The sequence below is a fragment of the Xenopus laevis genome, chromosome 1L, assembly GCF_017654675.1.
Source record: "Xenopus laevis strain J_2021 chromosome 1L, Xenopus_laevis_v10.1, whole genome shotgun sequence".
Classification (NCBI taxonomy): Eukaryota; Metazoa; Chordata; class Amphibia; order Anura; family Pipidae; genus Xenopus; species Xenopus laevis.
The window spans coordinates 35,240,574-35,264,419 of NC_054371.1; the positions used below are offsets into that span (position 1 = coordinate 35,240,574).

Below are 23,846 nucleotides of genomic sequence, written 5' to 3' on the forward strand. Positions count from 1 at the left end.
GGCCCCAAAGCATTTCCAAATGCGTATTTGCCATTGGGAATCTGTGAATGTTATGACAATGCTTTTATTATTTTCTTTTTTTGTATGCCCAGCCACATCTTTATTTATTCTGGCCCACAGACCACTGGAGTCCTGGGTACTTGCTATTCTTGAGGCTTGTAAAGTCTCCCTCATCTAGTCCTGTTGTCTGTAGCCACAAGTGCACTATGAGGGAGCGCTATGTGGGGGAGGGGTAGGGGAGATGGAAGAAGCAAGGATGCGTGCACACCTGCAGGGGTGTGTGTGTAGGCTGCATGCCTAGGTGAGTATTATTTTGAAATCTGGTGCTGGGTATTATTTAATGTTATTTCAGTGTTACACTTACCTCTTGATGATGTTGAATTGTCAACTCTCTGTATCCTCTCGATGATGTTGAATTGTCAACTTTTATTGAATTCACCTAGATTAAATAATTGGGAAAAAGACGGGCATTAAACTGAAATGTTAGGCCTCAGATTGGGCCTGAAGCAAAAATGTCTCAATATTCCATCTAGACTTCGAGTTTTTTTGGAATCAGGCATTGAAGAAAAAGATAGAATAAATGAGGTTAGAATAAGCCACCACATTTGATTTATTCAGGCACCTCCTGCAGGGACTGGTAAAAGAATAACCTTTCCCCTTTACTGTGTATCCTCTTGATGATGTTGAATTGTCAACTATTATTGAATTCATCTAGATAAATAATTGGGAAAAAGAGGGGAATTAAACTGAAATGATAGGCCTCAGATTGGAACTAAAGTAAAAATGTCTCAAAATCTCCCATCTAGACTTCGAGTTTTTTTGGAATCAGGCATTGAAGAAAATTTTTTGGAATCAGGCATTGAAGAATCAGGCATTGAAGCTGAGGTTGGAATAAGCCACATTTGATATATTCAGGCACCGCCTGCAGGGACTGGTAAAAGAATGACCTTTAACCTAGACTAGGGATTTCAAGTTAACAACCCTTCAGATGTTGAAAACTACAAGTATCTTCATTCACAATGCAAGTATTTTTATTTAGCCTCTGGCTGGTTAAGAGGAGGTTGTTCCCACCATATTCTTGTCAATTTGACACCCATGATTAAAACAATCAGGCTTTTCATCAACATAAGTCCGTTGATTTTTTAATTATAGTTAACAGATACAGATGGATCAAGGGTTATTGTAAAAAAAAACCTCTGCTGTATACTGTATGCTGCAATAATGGAGGGGGCTGACATTCTGCCAGTTTTAACATACTGTCATTTCAGGGGCAGCTCCTTTGTATTATATGTACTGCATACAGTATGTCATGTGTGGTGCCAAAACTGTATACAGATTCTAGCCCTGTTCTTCCTTGCATTGAAGAAAGTGGATCAATTTGTCAATATTGGTGATTCTTTTACTCTCTTTATATGTTGATGGGTGTTTGTGTAATCGAAAAAACAAAGGGAAAAAAACTCCTTTCATTATACTAATACAGGCATTACCTCGGCCCCATCCTGCCTTACTTTGCAGTTAACCTTAATCCCACCACATTTAAATCTTAAACTAGTCATTTTGCTGAGCAGTTGTTTGACCTCACCCTCTTCCTGTTCAGTGTGATAATTTAGAAGCCTTCCCATTGAGCACAGTGCATGGAGGTCATCTGGTTGTCCAGCATTTTTGGAAATAAATGGAATTCAATGGAATACTCAGTGACCTGTGAATGTATTGGGAGGTGAGGTGCCAAGCCCCAGGCCTTGCAGTAAAGAATTTTTAAAAATAGGGTGTCTGCAGTTCTGTCAGTTTAAATATAAGTCATTAATGCCAACAGACAACAATGATATACATCGTAGGGGTCTGCTCACCCTGATGCTGCATTCTGCAACTTACAATGGATTTTTTATGCATCAGGAGTAGTGATGGATGAATTTTTTGCCAGGCACAAATTCACTGCAAATTTGCTTGTTTTGCCGCCGTCGATTAAATTCGTGATTTTGATGTGAAAATTTGCAGAGTCAAAGTTTTTTTTTTACGCCGGCAACGGGATTGATGATTAACAGACGCCCATTGACTTTAATGGGCGCTGCCGTAAACTTTGATGGCGGTGCCCATTTTGACGCCGGCGAATTGTCACCGGAGTCAAAATCTGCGTTTCACGAGTTTTTCGCCCGTTTAGTGTATTTCACGGGAAATTTGTGGCGAAACGGAACAAATTTGCCCATCACTAATCAGGGGCAAACGTGTGCACCCCATAATGCTTTTGCACTTATGGCAGAGGCAGTTTTAAATGTGCTCATGTCCCCATTAATAATTGATTGTAAATGTGCAATAATAGAGTGGTAGAATGAAAAAGTGATTTGCTAATATTAGATACTAAATTGTCCTAGGACAGTTACCATAAACATCTAATGGGACTCCTTTACCAACACTTGGATACACGGGGAAACACTGGGAAAATTTGCATTAGCTTTTTTTTCCCCTTACAACTCACTTACTTTCACTGAACACTGTAAATAAAAGATCATTGTTGAGGGGGTGTGAAGAGTGCCTGGCCTTATGGACACTGGGAGTTCCTATAAAGGCAGGGTAATAGCTGGTCATTGGTACAATAATGATAAGCCAGCCTCCTCCCAGTGGTTGCTTTAGTATCAGCCTGTCTCAGCAGGCTCTATTACGCAGTTTTTCTCAGCAGGATATACACTAAGCTTCTTGATGGGAGAGCAGCTGTGCATTCTAGTTTCTAGTATTAACTTAAGACTGATATGTCCTACTGCTGATTACAGACTTTTGAAGTTTCTTTATATATCTATAAATATATATGTTAGCGCAGGAGTGCCCATCATTTTCTAATGCCGAGTCTACTTTTAGTGATATTGTCCTATTATCATCTACATTCATAAAACATTGTTAACAATCTCTTCCATGGAAAATATTACTTAAATATTGATTCATGAGAAAATGTATATTGCTGTATTTAACAAATAACACTTTCTAATGTAACCTTAACATAATAAATATCTGAATAAAAAGAATGAAACAGAAGGTTGCTTTAGACAAACTGTTTGTTGGCAGTGTCTTGAGATCGACTGATCACCAGTTAAAGGTCTACTGGTAGATCCCCAGTTAGAGACTCCTCTCCTGGGGAGATTTATTTGTTACATACTAATGCAAAGATACTTCTAATCTCCCATGAGAACCAAATCTTATTAAGATTGGGATCTACCTTCTTACCTTCATGAGATAAGTTGGAGCAGACAATTCAGTTCATTAAGGAGAAAGTATAATATACTGTACAGGTATGAGATCTATTATCCAGAATGCTTGGGACTAGTGATGGGTGAATTTATTTGCCAGGCGCGAATTTGCTGGTGAAAGTTCGCTGGCGTCAAAAAAAATTGACGCAACATAAAAAAACGGGCGTCGGTGTCAAAAAATGGGCGTCTGTGTCCAAAAAATGGGCGTCGGCGTCAAAAACTAGATGCCTTCGTCATTTCACGAATTTCGCGTGAAATTAACAAATTTTTCAGCAAAGCGAAACGGCGCAAATTCGCCCATCACTACTTGGAACCAGGGGTTTTCCAGGTAAGAGATCTTTTTGTAATTTGGATCTCCATACATTAAGCAGGTCATTTACTAAAATCTGAATTTATCTCATATTTTATTTAAAAAAAAAGACTATACTCCCATGCCAGTTTTAATCTTATTTATTATCAAAAAACTTGATTTATTCGGATTGTGGAAAACTAAAAGCCTAATTGCTCAAATTTTTTGGCCTTTCTCCTGAATAGCTCAAATTATTCCGGCTTTTTTGCCAATTTGCTTGAAATTTTTAGTTTTTGTCTGAAAATCCCAAAGAAGTTGGATTTTCGGCCTAAGCCCAGAGCAGACCATGAAAACTGCAAACTGAGATAGGTGCCTCTCCCATTGACTTATACAGGACCTTGACAGGTCTGAGATGTTACATTTTTGGATTCTGGCTTTTTGCAGTATTGGGGCATAATAAATCTGAAAAAAATTTAGGTTTTTTTTCCCTCTAAAAATTAGAGCTTTCAAGATTTCACAACTCACCTTTAATAAATAACCCCCTAAGTCTGCTTGGATTGTTTGGCCACCAACATGGACTCATGCAGCTTAGTTACCAATGAGTATAAGGTACTATTTTATTATTACAGAGAAAAATGAATTATATTCTTAAAATAGTCTTTTATGGAGATGGTCTTTCCATAATTTGTAATTTTCAGGATAACAAGTTTCCCAGTAAGGCATCCCATACCTGTACTTTAAAATTATTAAACATGAGAAACACATGCTGTATAGCTGATCAACTCAACAGCCATATATGTTGGATTAAATGACTTCCAGCAACGAGTATTTGTACGCACTAATTTGTTTGTTGAGGAGTTGACCCTGCAGAGGTGAGCATCCACAAGTAAACAGTGGCAGTGCAACTGTCATGTACAAGCTGCCACAGGAACCACAGCTAAAACAACACACTGACAGGGGAAATTGGCCCATTGTAATTCTAATTTATACACGTTCCCCATTTCAAATTAAACTCTTTACAGAATGTCTCATGGTGGGAAGGTTTTTTGATCACTTTGCAGCTGATCTTCACAACTGGTGGTTCCAACTGCAAATCATTCCCAGTTTTCACTTTCCATCATACTGATATAATGCTAGACAGAAAATATAACATCTCTGGGTTATTCTGCTTAGAGTGACGGATTTAAACAATAGCCAGTAAATATCCGACACATTTTAAAGAAAATTCCTGGCATTTTATTTTTTTAAAGAACCAAATGATCCTTCCCTTTTTCTTGTTAAATAGAATTGCTCTTTTGGTAAAAATTGCTAAACTACTCATCAGCCTGTATATTTTAAATTTTTATTATTTTGATAATATTTTTTCTTATGTCTTTCTACCTTCTTTATTCTGTATACAGTATATGTATTATATAAATATAATGTCTAGTTACTTACTGATGGGCCCATTTTCTAACAATCAAATTTCGATATTTTTTTTCCACACATCTCAAAAAATTTGTGGTTTTCCTATTTTTTTTTGTAAAGTGTAAAAACCACAAAAAGCTCTAATACAAAACTTGGCCAGGTAAAAGTTGTAAAGGTCCTATAGAAGTCAATGGGAGCTGCGCTGATCCTATAGGACCTTTTTAAATCAATCCAACTTTTAGAGGTTTTTGGATTTTTTTCTGATTGTAATTGTCCAAAAAACTCAAATTATTTGAGGCTTTAAAGGTATTCATATTTTTCGGATCCTTTAATAAGTGTCATGACATTCATGGTTTAGAGAAAGTGAGTTTAGTTGTGGTTTCAAAAACCTATAAAATCACTAAAATTGGACCTTCAATAAAAAGGCCTGTGAGTGTCTCCAGTATCCATTATTACAGACATATACGTTTGAAAAAGACAGTTATGGGTGAAAACATATCAAGTAAGAATAATTAGCATTTTTAAACATGTTATCTATTCTACATTGTCCACCTTGCTAACCACATGAAATATGCATGCGCATGATGATGAGGCTCTGGCGGTGAAAATACAGAATTCACAGAGAACTTCCGAACAGCAAAGTAGTTTGAATAACTCATTCATATTCTAATAGAGTTGCTGCATGCTGTATATCTAGGCATTTTGCCAGTTTGGTTCCTCTGCACTGTGATCTTCGACAAATTAGTAAGGGGCTGAGTCTGTAATATAAGTAGCTTTAGTCCTTGCAGTAATCTACTCTTCATAAGAGAAAGAAATGTGCTCCATATGGTAACGTGGAAGATCAATCTTGAATTATGTCTGGGCCTTGACCAGAGATATACCTCTGATTTAGTTATATCCTTAATCACAAGTTGTCTTCATTCAAGATTAATATCCGTTTGAATACACCTTGTCCGAGACCATCTGTTGACTTTATAAAGCTCACTGTTATACCTATTGTACAGCTGACACAATGGCTCGATATAAAAGAGGTCAGTAACAAATAGAGGTCATAAAATGAATTTACTAAACACGAGGCAAGACAATATGATTATGCTCTCCTCGTATGATTTTTCTGAGACATCACAGTTAATTTTATTTTAAGTAGACATTCCAATCTATTCTCCACCGGCTTCATTGAATATGCTGTCTGGCCTACAGATGTTGTTACGGGTCAGAGGAGTTGTATTTCAACAAGCTGTAGAGGCCCATTAGTTACCTTTCCCATGATATTTCACATAAAAAATATAAACATTAATACACCTTCATGTCTATGGTAAGTGCCAGCATTCACTCTATTGCCCCTTTTACCATGAGAATACTGATGACTAGTAGATGTGCAGAGCTGGGGTTGGGCTCCTACTGATGTCATGGATAATGTCAACAGGCAGACCAGCTGGAGGAGGTCATTTGCATATATAATTGATGCAATGAAAATACTGTTTATTTGCACAATAAAAATAATGTATAGTTTGTACTGATCAATGTACTGTTTTTTCAAATCTTGATTTAAATCTCGGTACCGTTATAGTCTAAGCCATCTGCGGTGCGAAGCAATTATATGGTTTTTTTTTTAGTAAATTAAAAAAAAAACAACTAATCACTCAATCATCTGACTAGTTATTCATCGTTTTTAAACACGGTTTTAAATTATCTGCTGCCTTACTGCATTTGAAAAAATCAAGCAACCAATTATTTTTTAGTCACTTGATATAAGCATAGCAACACCAATTAAATTCAGATCTTATCTGAGTTTTCCTATGCATCGCTATCACTGCAGATTAATAGCTTCTGCTGTTGGAAGGCTTATGTCATGTCGGCTGGTTTGTTGCCGTGACTTGTCTTGGGAATTTTCTTAAGCTCTGAATACTTTGCTATTGCTAGAGAAGCATAGTCATTATTCCTCTCATGAACATCATAGAGCAATATTATATATGTGGACTCATGCAGCTCAGTTACCAGGTACTGTTTTATTATTGTTGAGAAAAACAACAATTTTTAAAAATTATAATTATTTGCATATAATGGAGCCTATGTGAAAAATAGGGGTTTTTTTCAATACATTTTTTTCCACAAGTATTCCCATTGACTGCGGTACTATGTTATTTTATTTATCTTATTTACCAGCACCGGGCAAGTTGCTAAACAAGTTTAGGGTGTGCTCCTCCATTATTTTATATATATATATATTTTTTTAAATTTAATGCACTTATGCCGTTTGCTATGCTATGTGGGATTATTTATATAATGTCATTTTAGGAAAATGTAATTTGATATTAAATGACATGGTATCTGATAAAGAACTATGCATGTAATGAACTTTTTTTTTCATTCATATATCTCGTTTTTGACGCCGGCGTCCGTTTTTTTGGGTCAATTTAATAAAATTAAACTGAAAGTAAACCTAAACTGAAAAAACAAAATTGTAAATTTTAAGTTAAAAAAATATTCATTCATACATTTATAGGTCAATTTAATGGATTAACTGTAAAAAAAAATTCTACAAAAGTAGCTACAACAATTATTCATTTATATATTTATGGGTCAATTTAATAAAATTCAGAAACCAAAAATAAATATTACAAATTTATGTTGAATTATTCATTTATACATCAGGTCAGATTAATAAACTATAATAAACATTATTATTAATAACGATTAATGAATTGAAATAAATGACAAATAATATTGCAATAGTAAAAATTGTTCATCAGTTATTACATTCAAATTTCCTAATTTTTAAGATCCTATTGAAGGCATGCTTTTGCCACATAAACATATTTCACAAAAGTTTTTGTACTTTATCATATACTCAGCTCACTTATGCAATCTTTGACAGAAACCTATAAACTATTTTTGACAGGGGTTCTTTAAAAATGAATGCCAAGGGTCAATAAAGCAAATAGTACTGTGTGTGTGTTAAAAATTGGTTTGTAGGGAGTTGAAAGGAGCATTTGGGGAAACTGGGGGTAGATACATCAATGGTCAATTTTTCTTGTCCTGTAACAATTTTAGTAAAATTTAATAAAACATGTTTTTTTGATTATATTTTTCTTGCATTTATTATGTTTTTTGTTTTTTATACAGAAATGCATGATTTTGTATGCATGCATGTTGCACGCTGACATGGGTTAGGAAGAGGACAGTAAAACCATGTAGAGAAGGAGAGGATTGTAGGGTGAAAATGTAGCTAATATAAATAGAAAGTAAAAAGAAATCACTGAAAATCAAATACAGCCAAAGTTTATTAAATTATATCAAATCTGAGTCCATTTTCTGAAATAGGTTAAAGAAGAAATTGATGCAGAGGTAAACTACCTCTAAATAAACTATTCCTTTATTCCATCTAAAGCCTTTTCATTCTTGGCAGGCTTTAATTAGAATTTTGACTGCCCCATTTGTCACTCTTTTACAGCTATCATTCATTCTTTTCCACCACAGATTAAATTATGTTTATTCCATTTAATTTACAAGTTGCTTTCTTAGATTTACCACCAAAAGGCACAACCTTACATTCACACTATCTAAATTGAGTTTCTCCTTTGTTGCTGAATGTTTTTCCTTTGTGCTTTTCCGAATGTCCTTGCATTACCTCCAGTTTGCTGTGAAATCGAGGATTATGTCCCTGCACAACCTTTGTCTGCAGTCAGTCCTTTCTCAGTAGTCGGTTCTGTTCTGTCTAATGAATTGCTCCCAGAATGCAGAGAAACAGATCTATGATATTAGAGTGTTTTTGGGGGGTCATCCTATAAAGTGCAGTTAGGCCCATAAAAAAAAAACAGAGACAACTTTTTTTCTAATTTTGGTTCTATACATTTAACAAAAAACAACTGAAATGAGAGTCAAATGTCCAGAAAGCCTGAACACTTGCCCTGCAACTCCCAGCCACCCAGTTTAGACCGCTATAAATAGTAGCAGTGATAGCAGTGCACTTATATCCTTCACCATAGCTTAAAACATAGCTTTTAATAAATTAAGGGTTAAAACCAAACGCACCCTTTGTGCCAAACTTCCCACGACCCAACAGACCCACTACATTATATAACGTGTCGGCAATTCCAGACAACATGTGGTAAAAGGAGCTCTCCATGCAGGTGAAACAATTCATCCTTAAACTGCAAAAACAAAAAACACATCCGAGAAATTGCTACAATATTAGGAATAAAAAGGTGTCTCTGTTCAAAGACTTATAGACCTAACTGTATGTATGTAGAAATGTACCTTGAATTTAAGGTGAAAAGTAAGACTGATCTTGAGTTGCCTATAATTTTGGTATTTTGACATAATTGATATATTGATGATAGTAAATGGAAGGTCTGAAGAGAGGACTCTCAGAAAATTTAAGAAATTAGGAAAGTGACATCTAAACGGAGCAACTCAGAGAAATGCTGGGGCTAGTTGCCAGCAAAGGGCCACTTTGCATACCACATTGATGCCATACTGTATGTCCATGCACATCAAGGAGCAGTCAAAACTCATAGAAGCAATGTTTTAGCTCATACAGCTTTCGAATGCCTGCCATGTAGTTTTGGTAACTAAAGGTGGCCATACACAGAGAGATCCACTCGTTTGGCGATGTCGCCAAACAAGTGGATCTCTCTCCGATATGCCCACCTCAAATGGGCAATATCGGGCTGATCCGATCGTGGGCCCTAGGGCCCAATGATCGGATCCTAACGAATGGGAACGGGCGGTCGGATCGCGAGACTGCATCAACGAACAGATGCAGCCACGATCCGACGGGATTTTTAGTCCCGTCCGATCCAGATCTGGCCGAAACGGCCAGATCTCGATCGGGGAAGCCCGTCGGGGGGGCCATACACGGGCCAATAAGCTGCTGACTCTGTCGGCAGCTTTTATCGGCCAGTGTATGGCCACCTTTAGGCTAGAGGCTGATGAGGATGATGGGGTTTTAGTTACAGACAGCTGCATGGGAGTTGTGTTTCCTTAGATGATTGCTTCTTTATATGGTTAAACCATTAAGTTTATTACTTTTTTTCTGCAATATTTCTTTAGCTGTATTCCTCAACTGCTGTGCTGTAATTATACTTAATTGTTTTTTCTCCTTCTACTGTTATTTTTTCTGAGTTAAAGTTCTATAAATTTACAAGTTTTTTTTTTTTTCCTGTTTGACTTCTACATCTTGGAAATTGATATACAAATAACACATTGTTTTCTTCCCAACAAACATCCAAGAATAACATGCGTTAAATTAATTTGAATTTTGCAGTCATGTTATCAGTGTTGATTAGTCACATCTGGCTTAAACTAAAAGACTTGTGGGAGGATTTGAAGTGGATGGACATGGTGATTTAGAAAAGAGCTACAAACCGCAGAGAGATAAAAAAAAAAAAAAAACAGGAGAACACTGTGGTCGATTGAAGGGTTATCTTTGTGGATCTAAAACATAAAATTGAAGGATTGCTGTAAGCTTATTTATTGTAAAGGTGACTTTGCTTAAAAAATATACCAAACATTTTGGGTTTTGTGCACAGTATAAATCAGGAGGCAAATCAGGAAGCCAACATTGGTGCAAGGCAAATGCTTTAAGGCTTGTTTTTCAAAGTGAGAAATTAAGTTTATTTTTAAGTAGTAACCACCAGCATAGGGTACTTCAGGAATTCTACACAAAAAGATCCTGATTTGGTTCAAAGTCAAGCTGATCCAATGATAGATCTTTGGTCAACGACTGGATCCCCTAAAGTCTTGTGCTAACTCATCTAGTGAGGACAGCATCCATGACCTTATTTGGTTTCCTCCACAACCGGGATTTTCCGGTCTTCAATTACTAACTAAACCCAAATCAGATTCCATATGGGGAGGCCATTGTTTTATTTCATACACAGGAAACAAATGCTGACTTTGCTGGAGTAGCCAAGTAGGCAGTTAGTATTGACCTTTGTATATTTAACAATGTAATATTTAACTTAGTAATACAACATAAAGGGTTATAGCTAGCAATATGTACTCAATCATGGCAAATGATTGAGATTGCAGGAAAAAAAAAATCAAGTTTAAACTTAGTTTTGTTCCATGATCTAGTTTTGATTTCAGCGATTTCAGCGATTGCTTCTGTATATAAGAAAAAATGACAACTTAAAGTAGAACTAAACCCTTAAAACAAAAATGGGTAAAAATGATGCACTAATCTTAACTGATCTTACGGCAACAGTCAAAGTTTCATAATCTTTACAACAGTAATGATCCAGGCCTTCAAAATTTTCGCCATCTTGAATTTGGTTAGGAGTATCAGTGACAATACCATGTTTAGTGTGCTCTGGGCAATAGAAAATGTGGTTCACATGATGCTACAGGTCTGATTATTAAAATCGGATGCATCAGAAGAATATCAGCAACTAACGTATCGGTTGTAACAATTGGCTTTAGTAAAGCTCAGGGAACATGCTCAGTAGGGACTGAAGTTGCTGGTAATATGGAATGGCTCAACCAATGTGGCAAATTAAAACAGTTTAGAGAGTCAGTGAGCCCTCCTCTCAGAGCTGCTCCTTTAAACTCAAATCGTTAAAAAGGGCAAAAGAGCTGACAAATCGTTAAAAACTGAAGTCATAAGAGCTGATTGTTGGAAATGTTATTATGATGTTATTACTGCAATTTTATTATAATGTTGATATATAATGTTATTGGAATAGACGGAAATCCTATTGTACAATCAATATTAACCGACAGATGTTTCAAAAGTTCCAAATACAAAACAAGTTAAAAAAAAAAATCAAGAAAAATAGCAATTGAAAACAATCTATTTCTGGCGTACTATTTAAATGAACTGATTCTTCAGCATACCTACCAACTGTCCCATTTGTCGCGGGACAGTCCCGATTTTTACTATTGTTACTGAAATGTCCCAACTTTCTCTTTGATCTCCTGCACTGAACAGCCAGAAAACAATACACAGTTTCTAAAACTTAATTGGCTTTTGGCAGAGAGCCCAGAATGCATGTCAAGGGTACTTCGATACATTTGTTACAATGTAAGATAAGCAAAGAAACAATTGTAAATATTTAAGATAAGCAGGTCTCTTGGAGGACTTGCAGGTTAAAGGGCAATTCACCTTCATTAGCAAAACTGTTTAAAATATGACTCTAAAACCCCAGAAGTGTGTTCAAAGCTTCCATAATCTGCCAAATTTTGTAAAACGGACATGGTAATTAGGCTGCATGGCCATAAAATGGGCATGGTCAAAAAACTTGCCACGTTGCTCTCACCAAATTTTTTTGTCCCTCTTTCTATTGTTGGGAGGTATGTTCTCCAGTATTCCGGTAACTAAGGATACTGGATATTATAGTTCACAGCTGTAGAGCCAGAAGCTATAAGTCTAAAGCTGGCCACAGACGCAAAGATCAGATCGTACGAATCAACGTACGATCGGACTTCCCCATCTCCCTACCACTAACCATTCCGATCAAATAAAGTAGTAAAAGAACAGATCAGCCAATGTTCTGCCCCTGACAGCAATCGTACGAAAGTTATGTCTGACCAAAGCAAGTGACAGTCTCCCACTGAAAATCGTACGATTGGCAATACATGCAGAGATATTACCCGCAGCCGACAGAAATATTGTAACCTGTCCGATCGACCAAACGAACGATCTCCGCTGGACGAAAAATGTCGGGACTCTCCACACACGGTCGCAAAATCGTACGAATCCTCGATTAGTAAGATCAAATCTTTGCGTCTATGGCCAGCTTTAGATTTAGCGCTTTGTGTCTTTTTTTATCTCAGTTATCTACAGCATGAAGTGATTCAGGCGAGGTCTGTATATATCCAACAGCTGCAATGGTATTGCATGATCTGTATGATGGCAGTAAATACTACAGAGGAAGACTACTTGTTTCTAGTGTTATGATTGGAAATGTGACCCCTGATAGATCCAGGTTGTAGTTGTTTCAGTCTGATGGATAACCACTGCTCTACACTGTACTGCTTGGATGGTAAAGGTCTCTTATGAACACATAAATGATACGTCAATACCAATGACTTTAAAATGACATTGCTCCGTGATTATACAATACCTGCTGTATCTGGCCACAACGCTACTTATGGGACATGTTTACACTGCTTCCTGCCACCGTACACTCATCAGCAGCACAAGGGTTTTGTAAACGTTAAACTTGACCCACTGATGGTTCAATTATTAAATAATTCAAAAGATGAAATTGTCCTTGATGCGACTGCTGCTGTACTTGCCATTCTCTGATTGTGCTGAATCAGCCGTAATTAAGCGCTCAGTCAAGCTCTGAATCAGGGAATACCGGTTGGACAAAATGACTGACGTGTGCATCCCGTAATTTCACTCCACAAATGGATCATGAGACAGCAAATAAAGATATACAAATCAATTATTGGATTTCAAACAGCAGTGGTATGTACAAATCTATTCCCTGGTCCCTAATACATAACTATATTATGTACAGTGTTTATGGTCACCCCTTTTTCCTAATCCTATACCCTTTTTCACAAGACAGCCTGATAAGTTTCAGAATAATGGTATATGGTTTCTTTCTATAGCATATATTCTCATTCTGCGAATAATACAGGTATGGGATCCATTATCCAGAAACCCATTATCCATAAAGTTTAGAATTACAGGATGCCCTTTTCCCATAGATATTATAATTAAATAAGTAATTTTTTTTTAATTATTACCTTTTTTTCTCTGTAATACTAAAACAGTACCTTGTCCCAAGTAAGATATAATTAAAGGGCATATAAAAGCAAAAAATAAAATCTCATTTTTACTTTCTTTAATGAAAAAGAAACCTATCTCCAATATACTTTAATTAAAAAAATGTGTATCGTTTTTATAAGAAACCTGACTGTATGCATTGAAATTCTCCCTTCATTTACTGCTATGGATAGGAATTGTCAGATGGTCCCTTACTGCTGAGCAGGGAAACAATCATACTTATGAACAGCAGGGGGAGCCCCCTTCCCAGCCATGCAGAATTCAAGCAGCTTTGTTTATGACGATCCCTAAGCAGCCCAGACCACACTGAGCATGTGCACAGTCTTAGTCTTGCAAAGATGTTTAACAAAGTTACAAGATGGTGACCCCCCTGTAGCCAACTTTGAAAGCATAAATTATTTGTTTGATTAGGCTTGTGGTGCAGTAAGTTCATGTTTATATTTAGTATACAAAATACAGCATTTCTAGCTTTATTCTATTTTAGACTTTACATGCCCTTTAATCCTTATTGGAGGCAAACCAATCCTATCGGATTTATTCATTAGGAGACTTAAGGTATGGAGATCCAAATCACATACAGATCCCTTATCCGGAAAAACCTCAGGTCCCGAGCATTATAAATAACAGGTCCCATACCTTTATATTGTATCTATCCGGTGCAACTCTTCTAGGGCTTTTCTACATTGGCAAAATCTAAATATTTAATTTATTTTGAGATAGAAAATATTTTTTAAGGATAAACTAGAACCATATCTATTGCTGCAAATTATGAACCTGGGATGCATGGAAAACACCACCAATTTGTTTGAATTGCAAACAAAATCAGAAGGGGCTGCTTTAGAGGATAATTAAAAAACACTGGCTCTGAATCTTTTTTGAAACATAAAATGCAAGTATCCATTTATGTTTCAGATTCAGTACAGCTGAAATTTGGAATTCCTTAGCTACAGTATAAATAAAATGTGTGCAAGAACAGACCCACCCATTTCACATACTTTTGCCCATATATTATATTATATGTGATGTTAAAAAAAATGTTCTTTTGGCATTAATTCCGTTCATCTGCAGCCAAGTCAGTCATAAACACCAATAAGTTAGACTGTAACTGTAAACCCCTGACATGTTGCTACAGAGAGCCCATAACCTTACAAATAATCTCTCCATCTGGAGATGTTCAGAATGCAAAGGCACAGCGACAGATATGTGCTGCAAAATTTGAACAAATGTAATATTACTGGGGGTTTTATCTCTTAAGAATTGATGAAAATAACTGGTGACAATATTACTCCAGAGCCGTGCATATGTATATAAATATATATCTCCTCTATGCAAATCAGCCTATGTTCTCAATTTCCTTTTCTATTCTTATACCTCCCTTTCTCTATGCAGTTTTATTCCAGCAATATTAAAACAGCAAGAGCATGGCATGTAAATGTGTCAGGTGTATGTGTGAGTGGATATATATATATAGAGAAAAGGGCACACTGAGACAACCAGGTACACAAATATAGCATGTTCAAGGAACAGTAACACCAAAAAATGAAAGTGTTTTAAAGGAATGACAATAATGTACAGTTGCCCTTCACTGGTACAACTGGTGTTTTTGCTTCAGAAACACTACTACATTTTTTTATAATCAAGCTGTTGTGTAGCCATGGGGGCAGCCATTCATGCACAGGATACATAATAGATAACGACTATGATCTGAAGAATCTCATTGTATACTAAAGAGCTTATTTGTTATCTACTGTGTATCCTGTGCCTTTTCTCCTTTTTCAGCTTTGAATGGCTGCCCCCATGGCTACACAGCAGCGTGTTTATATAAAATATAGTAGTGTTTCTGAAGCAAACACACCAGTTTAACAGAGCAGGACAACTACATTATATTTTCATTACTTTAGACACTTTCTGATTTTTTCACCATCTCGTGAATTTCGCAGGAAGTTCGCGGAACGGGAGAAATTCACCCGTCACTATTATAAATAGCATGCAATGTCAATTTTATGGTAGATGTAAAAAAAGTTTAATTTTCTGGTGTGGGCATTTCTTTAAATGAAACGCCCGTGCCTGCAACTGTTGTGTTAGTGGTTATAGTTATAGACTGTTATGAAAACCACAACATCTTGTCTTACTTCTCACACTATCTTACAGCTGCAGCCCCCTCCCATAGAAATAAAAAAATAAATCAGTGGGGTGTCTTTACTTTTCCTTCTGAATACAAATACTGGGCTCGGGGAAGGCTACCCCAACTTGCATCCTTTTATTAGCAGCCGCATGTGACTGTTCTCAGCAAATGCCTTTCAAAAAACTATTTCTGTACTCAGTTAACTGTTCAGAATTCTGACGATCCCATAAAAGTATATAAAAAAACATAAATTCCTCTTTTTTTCCATCAAAATAATTGCTGGGACTATTCAAACAATTATGTTTCTGTGCTGCATTGTTTTTGTGAGACAAATTTATGTATAATACATTTTGTTTCCATCATCAAGTGGCGACCTCTAGCAGGGGTTAATACATGCATACCATTCATAACCAGCATTACATTATTGTGTAACTTGCAGATGTTATATTATTTATAACATTGTGCATTCATTGCTTTCTGTATTCACTATTATGCAAAGCATAATAAGTGAAGTGCCTGTGTAAGTGTTTTATAGGTCATATTCTACTAAGTCTCCACTGAACACATTTCATTTTAAAACACTCTTCACTGAATGGCGTTCTGTAGAACACAATGAGGCCACTCTTTTAATGGCCAATCTAAGTTTTGTTAGAAGTCTAATTGACATCAAGAAAATAGCCACTGATTCATTTTTTAGGGAAATGTTTGGGACAGAAAGAGAGGGAGACAGATTTGCAACGACTATTTTCTCTTCTGTTCCACTCAAAAGACATTTAGAGACAATTTACAGAAACTGACTGTGTTGAATCGTTGCTTAATGGGGATCTGGAGAATCATCATGAACTCTAGAACAGAAGGAGATAAATAATGCATGAGATTGTAAATGTGTATAATATTGAAATTCATCAAAAGGCCGAACCTCAAATAAACAAGCTCAAATTGGAGATGAGCAAAAAGGGATGCTTTGCCTCTCTGGGATGGCTGGTGTTATTCAGGTCTGAAAACAGTCACTGGATATTATTGGCTACTGCATCAAACAGGAGACATATGTAAACATACATTATAAATAAAATATCCCAAGTCGGAAATGAAGTCATTTGTATCATTGACAAGACTGAATAAGTTTAGCTCAAGCGTGAAATGATAAATACAATAAAAAAAAAAATCCAGAAAACCTTAGAGGATGTTAAAAAAAATCTGTTTCATAATAACACTCTATGATTTTTAAATAAAGTTGTTTACATATTTAACAATGAATCTGCGAGTTGTTCAACCTAACGTTTTTTCCAGCTGCAAATAACTCACACATGCTATGAGTCACTGGCAGATTTCCTCTGCTCTGACTGGCTGATTTCATCATGAGTCATCAATTTGCAATTTGAAGCTACTGACATAGGTGAGAGCTCTGTAGTAATAATAAAAAAAAGGAAGGTTGAGGGAGCACCACTGTCTAGAAAAAATATCATTAAAACTATTTATGAAACTACAGTTTTGGGTGGATTTTTACCTCAATCATAATTCTCCTTCAAGACTTTAAAACAAGACAATGGATCTTTTATTGCATATTCACAGGCTTATCAAAAGTGACTTTTGTCAATTTAAGGCAAAAACAATTTGTTTTAACCATGGCTTGCTAGGTGCAAAAAGAAACAAGGGCTTATAGAAAACCTAATGTATAATGGCAAGGTTTGTGCCAATGCCACATAGAAAAATATATACGGTACTACTCAAAAATAACTAATGAATCAAAAATTCAAAGTCAAATATTAAATAGATCTAAGAGGATTTACTCACAGTTCACCCCAGTCCCAGGGTGCAAGTCCAGAACAACATTTCAAAAAAGATGTGAGGACCTAGGTTTTTATGTCCTAATAAAAATGTTTAAATTTTTTAACTAATTGCTCCTTTACTATTGGAGGTCCTCACATCTTTTTTGAAATGTTGCTCTTTATAGAAAACCTACCCTTGGGGGCACATTTATTAAGGGTCGAATATCGAGGGTTAATTTACCCTCGATATTCGAACCTAGAAGTAAAATCCTTCAACTTCGAATATCGAAGTCGAAGGATCTACCGCAAATACTTCAATCAATCGATTCGAAGGATTTTAATCCATCGATCGAAGGATTTTCCTTTGATCCGAAAAAGCTTAGAAAACTTATGGGGAAGGTCCCCATAAGCTAACATTGTAGCTCGGTAGGTTTAAAGTGGCGAAGAAGGTAGTCAAAGTTTTTTTAAAGAGACAGTACTTTGACTATCGAATGGTTGAATAGTCGAACAATTTTTAGTTTGAATCGGTCGAATCGAAGTCGAAGTCAGAGTAGCCTATTCGATGGTCGAAGTACCCAAAATCGTTCACTCGAGCTTAGTAAATGTGCCCCATAGTGTGTGCAGTATAGAAGGAGACATTTCAGTATTATATTGGTAACTAGTGATTGGCAAATTTTCGTGCCGAATTTCCGCGTTTCGCCACCAGCGAATAAACTGCCGTGAAAATGCCGTGAAAATTCCCCGCGGTAGTTCCAACTCCGGCGACAAATCCGATGCCAGCGACTATTCCGATGCTGGCGACAATTCCAACACCGGCGACAATTTAATGCATGCCCATTGTCATTGTTGGAATTGTCACCAGCGTAGATTTTGATGCCCGTAAATTAATGCCGGCATCAAAAGTCGTGTTTCACGAATTTTTCGCCATTTCGCGGATTTCCGTTTTTTTCTGCGAAACAGGAAGAATTTGACTATCTTTATTGGTAACTTCTTTTCAGTGCTCCTTGCTATAACTGTATAAAGAAACCAAACTTGAGAACTAATGTAGTAAAAAAGTTTGGAAAATGTTAACCTACAAAAAGGTAAACATTAATTTAGCTCAGTGGCTCCTAACTGTGGGACTGGCCCCTCTGTAAAAGCTTGGAGCAATGCCATGGGGGCCTCAGCTTGAAGGCAGTTAAGGAGAAAGCTGATTACTCTCCAAGATGCCCCTGAAAGCCCATCTTCAAGGTTCATCAGAATGAAATATGGTATAAAAACAAATTTACTGTTCTTGGAACCATTACAAAACGACCGATTTACCTAGATTTATGTTTTCCTAGATCTCTAACCTTGTTATGAGCAAAGTGGGGGGGGGGCTGAAAAAATTTGGGGTGCTTGAGCTGAAAAAGTCTGACAACCACTACTTTAATTGAAAGATAGACTTTGCATTTAAAGGGATAATGAGTGGCAGTCAGAGTTTATATCAAACAAGAACCAGTCAGATTTGATTGAAATGTACATCGCATCAAGTAATTTGCAGAGATTGCATTGATTACAGTCTAATTCTGTCACTTATTAACTTCAGCCATAAAATTTGTTTGACAGATCAGATACATTTATTCATCGTCTCTAAAATTGTCTCAGCACCAGATTGTTCATTCAAAATGTGTTGAATATCTAGTCACTGTGTCCTGACATTTAGCAATCCAAACATTTTGGATGCTGATGCCCTTCTTAGCAAGATGTTTACTGTATATACGTTTTTGTACAAAAATGAACATTTTGGTCCTTAGGATAAAATCCCAATTCTGGGAACAGTTAAAGGAGCGGGAAAGCTACCAAGGAAGATTATTGCCAATAGAATAGCCACAATAGTGCAAGCTAGAATGCTATATTTATTCTTTTGAATCATTTACCATACCTGAGTAAACATTTTTAGAAGCTCTCTCTGTTTGTTTCAGAGAACAACTGCCATATTAGCTTGGTATGAAATCACTTCCTGCTGAGTCTCCCTGCTCACTCATAGCTATGAGCTCAGATTACAACAGGGAGGGGAGGAGGGAGAGAGAGAGGAGCAAATTTATCATGCTCAATCACGTGTCCTGGAGGTTTAAAGTGGACCCGTCACCCAAACAAAATTATTCCAAATCCTATTTTATCATGTTAGTCAAGCAAAATGAACTTTAATTACACTGTATAAATTATTTGAATCTTGTTTCTATCAGTCTGGGAATTCAAAATTATAGCAACCAGGAAGGAGCCATTTTGTGGACACTGTTATTAAGGCAAGCCTTGTATCATCTCAGAATCTTGTTTGTGCACCAGGAAACAGGGACCCAATGTCTATCCCCATGTACTGGTTACACAATTAAATGGTTAAGAGAGCTGGGGAAATGTGGGGAGAGCAGAGACATCTAGGAAGTGCTGAATGGAAAGTGAAAGTAATTGCTTGTCCCGCCTCTATGCCTAGGCATAGAGGCGGGGTAGGCAATATTTGATTGACAGCTGATATTTTTAAATGAGTTTACAACAGCTATGAATGCTTTAATAAAAAAAAGAAATTGGATTTCATGTTTAATTTAAAAAGGACTTTTATTATACAGATTTTCATGTCTGGGTGACGGGTCCACTTTAAGCTAAAAGAAGGAAGTTTTTACCATTTCTAACTGTCAGTCCAGAATTACCAACCAGGTGGAAACCCTTCCACTGGATAAAACTTACAAGCTCCAATTATTGTGTATATGAAGTAGTCCTTTGCCAGTAACTATCAGTAAATATCAAATGGATCCTCCTGTGAGACACATGTGATCCACTGAATTTAATAACTTTTAATTACAGGACTGGTCAGCTGGGGGAAGGAATTTTTCATTTGTACAACCCTATTTATTAAAGTATTTGCATTTTAGATTTTCAATTCTATGGCTGGATTATACAGATTTCACTTTAGGAAGGGGGTTTGTACAGCCTCTATATTCACAGTGTCCAAAGCTTTATTGGCTCTCAAAGTCAGGCGTGACTGTAATGCTGAGCTCCCGCTGACTCTGACACCTGTCTAACTAAGTCACATGCAAGAGGTAGAATGAGATTCACTGAATGTTTTCTGGACTTGCTGTTGACTTTGACAGCTGATTGTCAGGTAATATAGTAAACATCAGAATCGAAACAAATTTTATCACTTATCTGCCTGATCCAAGCTGTATATGATGGCTGACTGTCAGGTCTGTCAAGGTCACATGTCTCATGGCAGACAGAATCTTGATGAAATTGGGCAGTGCCATAAAATCATTCTGTTCCACCACTGCTTTTTGTGAATGAGGTTGCAGTACCAATAAAAGAGATTTCTCTATCAAACAGGTATGAAGTTTAAATCTCTTCACTAGTACCTTTGGTGCTAAGTAGTAAATATTTATTGTTTCCTGAAAAAATAACATATATAAAAATATTATATATTATATATAATAAATGGGATAAAAAAATAAACTTAACTGCATTCTTGGATAGGTTCCAATTTGTTCCACTTATCTCCTTATTATCAGTTTTTTTCCTAGCAAGTTCATTATCATTCTTCGTAGGCCCCATCAAGTCCATGACTAGATGGGGCCTACCCACTATTTAGTGGCACTATTTATTAAAGATACTTGCATTCAAGCACACTTCTTCACTTCCATAAAATGGCATTGAGCCTAATTACATCTGCCCTGCCTTTTCTGGTGGATCATGTGCCTGTTGATGATGGGAAATCCTAGAGCTACTGCCACGCTGGACACGGTGGTAGTTACGGGGTTGCCATAGCGAGTTTCAGGAAATAGCTACTTTAGACAAGTACAGAAAACAGAATCCCCAATAGGATGGTTTTGCCTCCAATAAGGATTAAGTATGTTCAGTATGAGTTGGGATCATGTACATGGTATTGTTTTATTGTTACAGAGAAAGAGGAAATCATTTTTAAAAATCTGAATTATTTGATTTAAATGGAGTCCATGGGGAAGATTCACTAACGGGTGAATTTTTGCCAGCGTCAGCTTCGCACCCATCGCACCACTTTGCCAGGCACAAATACGCTACGAATACACTAATTCACTGAAATGCGAAGTTTCGTCCAGGGTCGTCGAATGCTGGCGACTTTTTTGCTAGCGTTACTTTGGCTGTGCGAGTATCTCATATCGAAGATGTGCTAGCGTTCATTTCTGCCTAGCGAAACTTCGCTAGTGATCTTGCACTTAGGTCAATTTGCTTGGGGCTGGAAATTTAAAGTTGTATGGACGTCTTTATTATAAAAGTTGCTGCAAATGGTTTAAGTTACTGGTTTATATTACTCATGTCCAGGGAACCTTAATAAAGACAAGAGAGTTACTATAATGCCCTACACATGAGCCCACTGTAAAATAAATGTTCCATATGTAATAAAATGTGTGGCGAAAACCACTTACCCAAAAAAGTAAGTTATGACTTTTGCAGTCAATCCTGCTTCAAAAAAGGAAAAGTCGCCCTCGTTTTTTGAACTATAATGCATTTTCAGATATCATGTAAGTGACAGAAGATTGAGGAAGATCTGGCTGCTTTATAGCACTTTGCCTGGTATGAGGTGGTGAAGGCAACTCTGGCGAAAGAGCTGACGTTCAGTAAAATCTGCATTTTAGTGAATTGGTGGAGTAATGTCTGTTCGCCAGAGCGAAAAGTCGCCTGGTAATAGAGTGTCGAATGAGTGCTAGTGACAGTCCCATTCGCTAGCGAATTGGCATTTGCGCCTGTTAGTGAATTGCCAATGTCCAACACTGGTGAAAAGTCGCTAGCGTTAGCCGTTTTGCTCTTTAGTTAATCTGCCCCCATGTGAGATGGCCATTATGAAATTCTGAGCTTTCTGGATAACAGGTTTCCGTATAACGGGTCCCATACTTTGCAAATTGCTCCTGGAAAGTAAAAGTGCCTGATAAGTAGATGTGTAGATGCTGATAAATAGATGCCCATATAATTAGTCAAATAGTGCTCCACTTCACCCACACAACCCAGTAGAAACTCATGAGGAGTTAGCTACCTTTAAGCAATGTTTATAGGCCATCAAAAAGTTATTATTATTATTATTATTTTGCAAGCAGGTGAGTAGATCTATACGTTTGCAAGCCACAACGCCAGGCAAAATTAATACCAACTCATTTCTGCAGTTGTCGACTCTTGCTTATTGGAAAGACAGGACTAATGGCGGCCATGATTGAGTCCATAGTGTTGGCAAGAGCATTACTCCCTATGACTGTAGCCATCCAGACACATGATGACCTTTCTAAGAGAACAAAGAACATTATTGATACAACAGAAAGAACTAGTTTAGCAGAATTAGTAGATCTGTAGAGATTTCCTACTCCACATCAGGGGCAATTCCTTTAATAAGCTCTAATTATGGCACTTACAATAAAACAATGATTCTCTTCATCTGTACACAATGAGATGATCTTTGGTAATATTTAGAATCTAGGCAGGGTTTCACTTAATCCAACTTTTCATGAAGCCGGCTTAATTTTTAGTCATGGTTTATGAGCTGTCAGTGTCAGAGACATGCATAGGAAATAATCAGGTATTCAATCTGATAAAAATCAGACATTTATAATCAGGATGGTATTTTTCAAGTAGATTTGGAAATACTGATGACATTTGCTATGCCAGTTCCATATATCTGGAAAGCAACATTTATTTACAAAGGAGACACACAGAAGTCTTCAGCAACATTTTGTCCATGTTAAACATACGAATTAAATTTCCCTTTAGTAAAACCACAAAAAACTATTGATGGTGAAATTTATCCAGTGGCTTCTGGCATCATCAACGTGGCAGCTCAGTGCAAGTGAAGTGCTCATTAAAATCCTTTTATAAAAAATGTATAGTCCCTTATTTTGGATTTACTCCAACACGAAACCCCTAAATCAGCCTTCATTTTTTGGCTTTACTACATTTTAGATTTGCATATGGTCTTCGTTTTCATCCCTTGATTGATTTCTTTGCCCACTGTGGGAATAGAAATCAGTACTCCTGGAGAGTGATTAACATTAGATAATTTGCTGTTGGGCTAGTTATGTGAATTTAAAATACATCTCAGTAGGCTAATGTTGGAAAGCATTCAAACAGGCCCATTTATCAAGTTTCCTGACTGCAGAATCTGAAAGATTTTGAGAGGGAAAGCGATACTAGCATGCCAGTGTTATTGGAGGAAAAGTACGAGATTTATATCGGAAACTGAAACACTTTTTTTTTAAAAAGATTTAAACACTTTTTACATTTTCTTTTTTGTTTGGTTTACAAAAAA

At 36.6% G+C, this 23,846-nt stretch overlaps 1 protein-coding gene across 2 annotated transcripts in view; it reads left to right on the plus strand.

The window, feature by feature from the left end:
* Positions 1-23,846, plus strand: part of pcdh7.L (protocadherin 7 L homeolog) — a 525,496-nt gene that overhangs the window by 103,195 nt on the left and 398,455 nt on the right. The gene's annotated exons all lie outside the window — the stretch shown is intronic.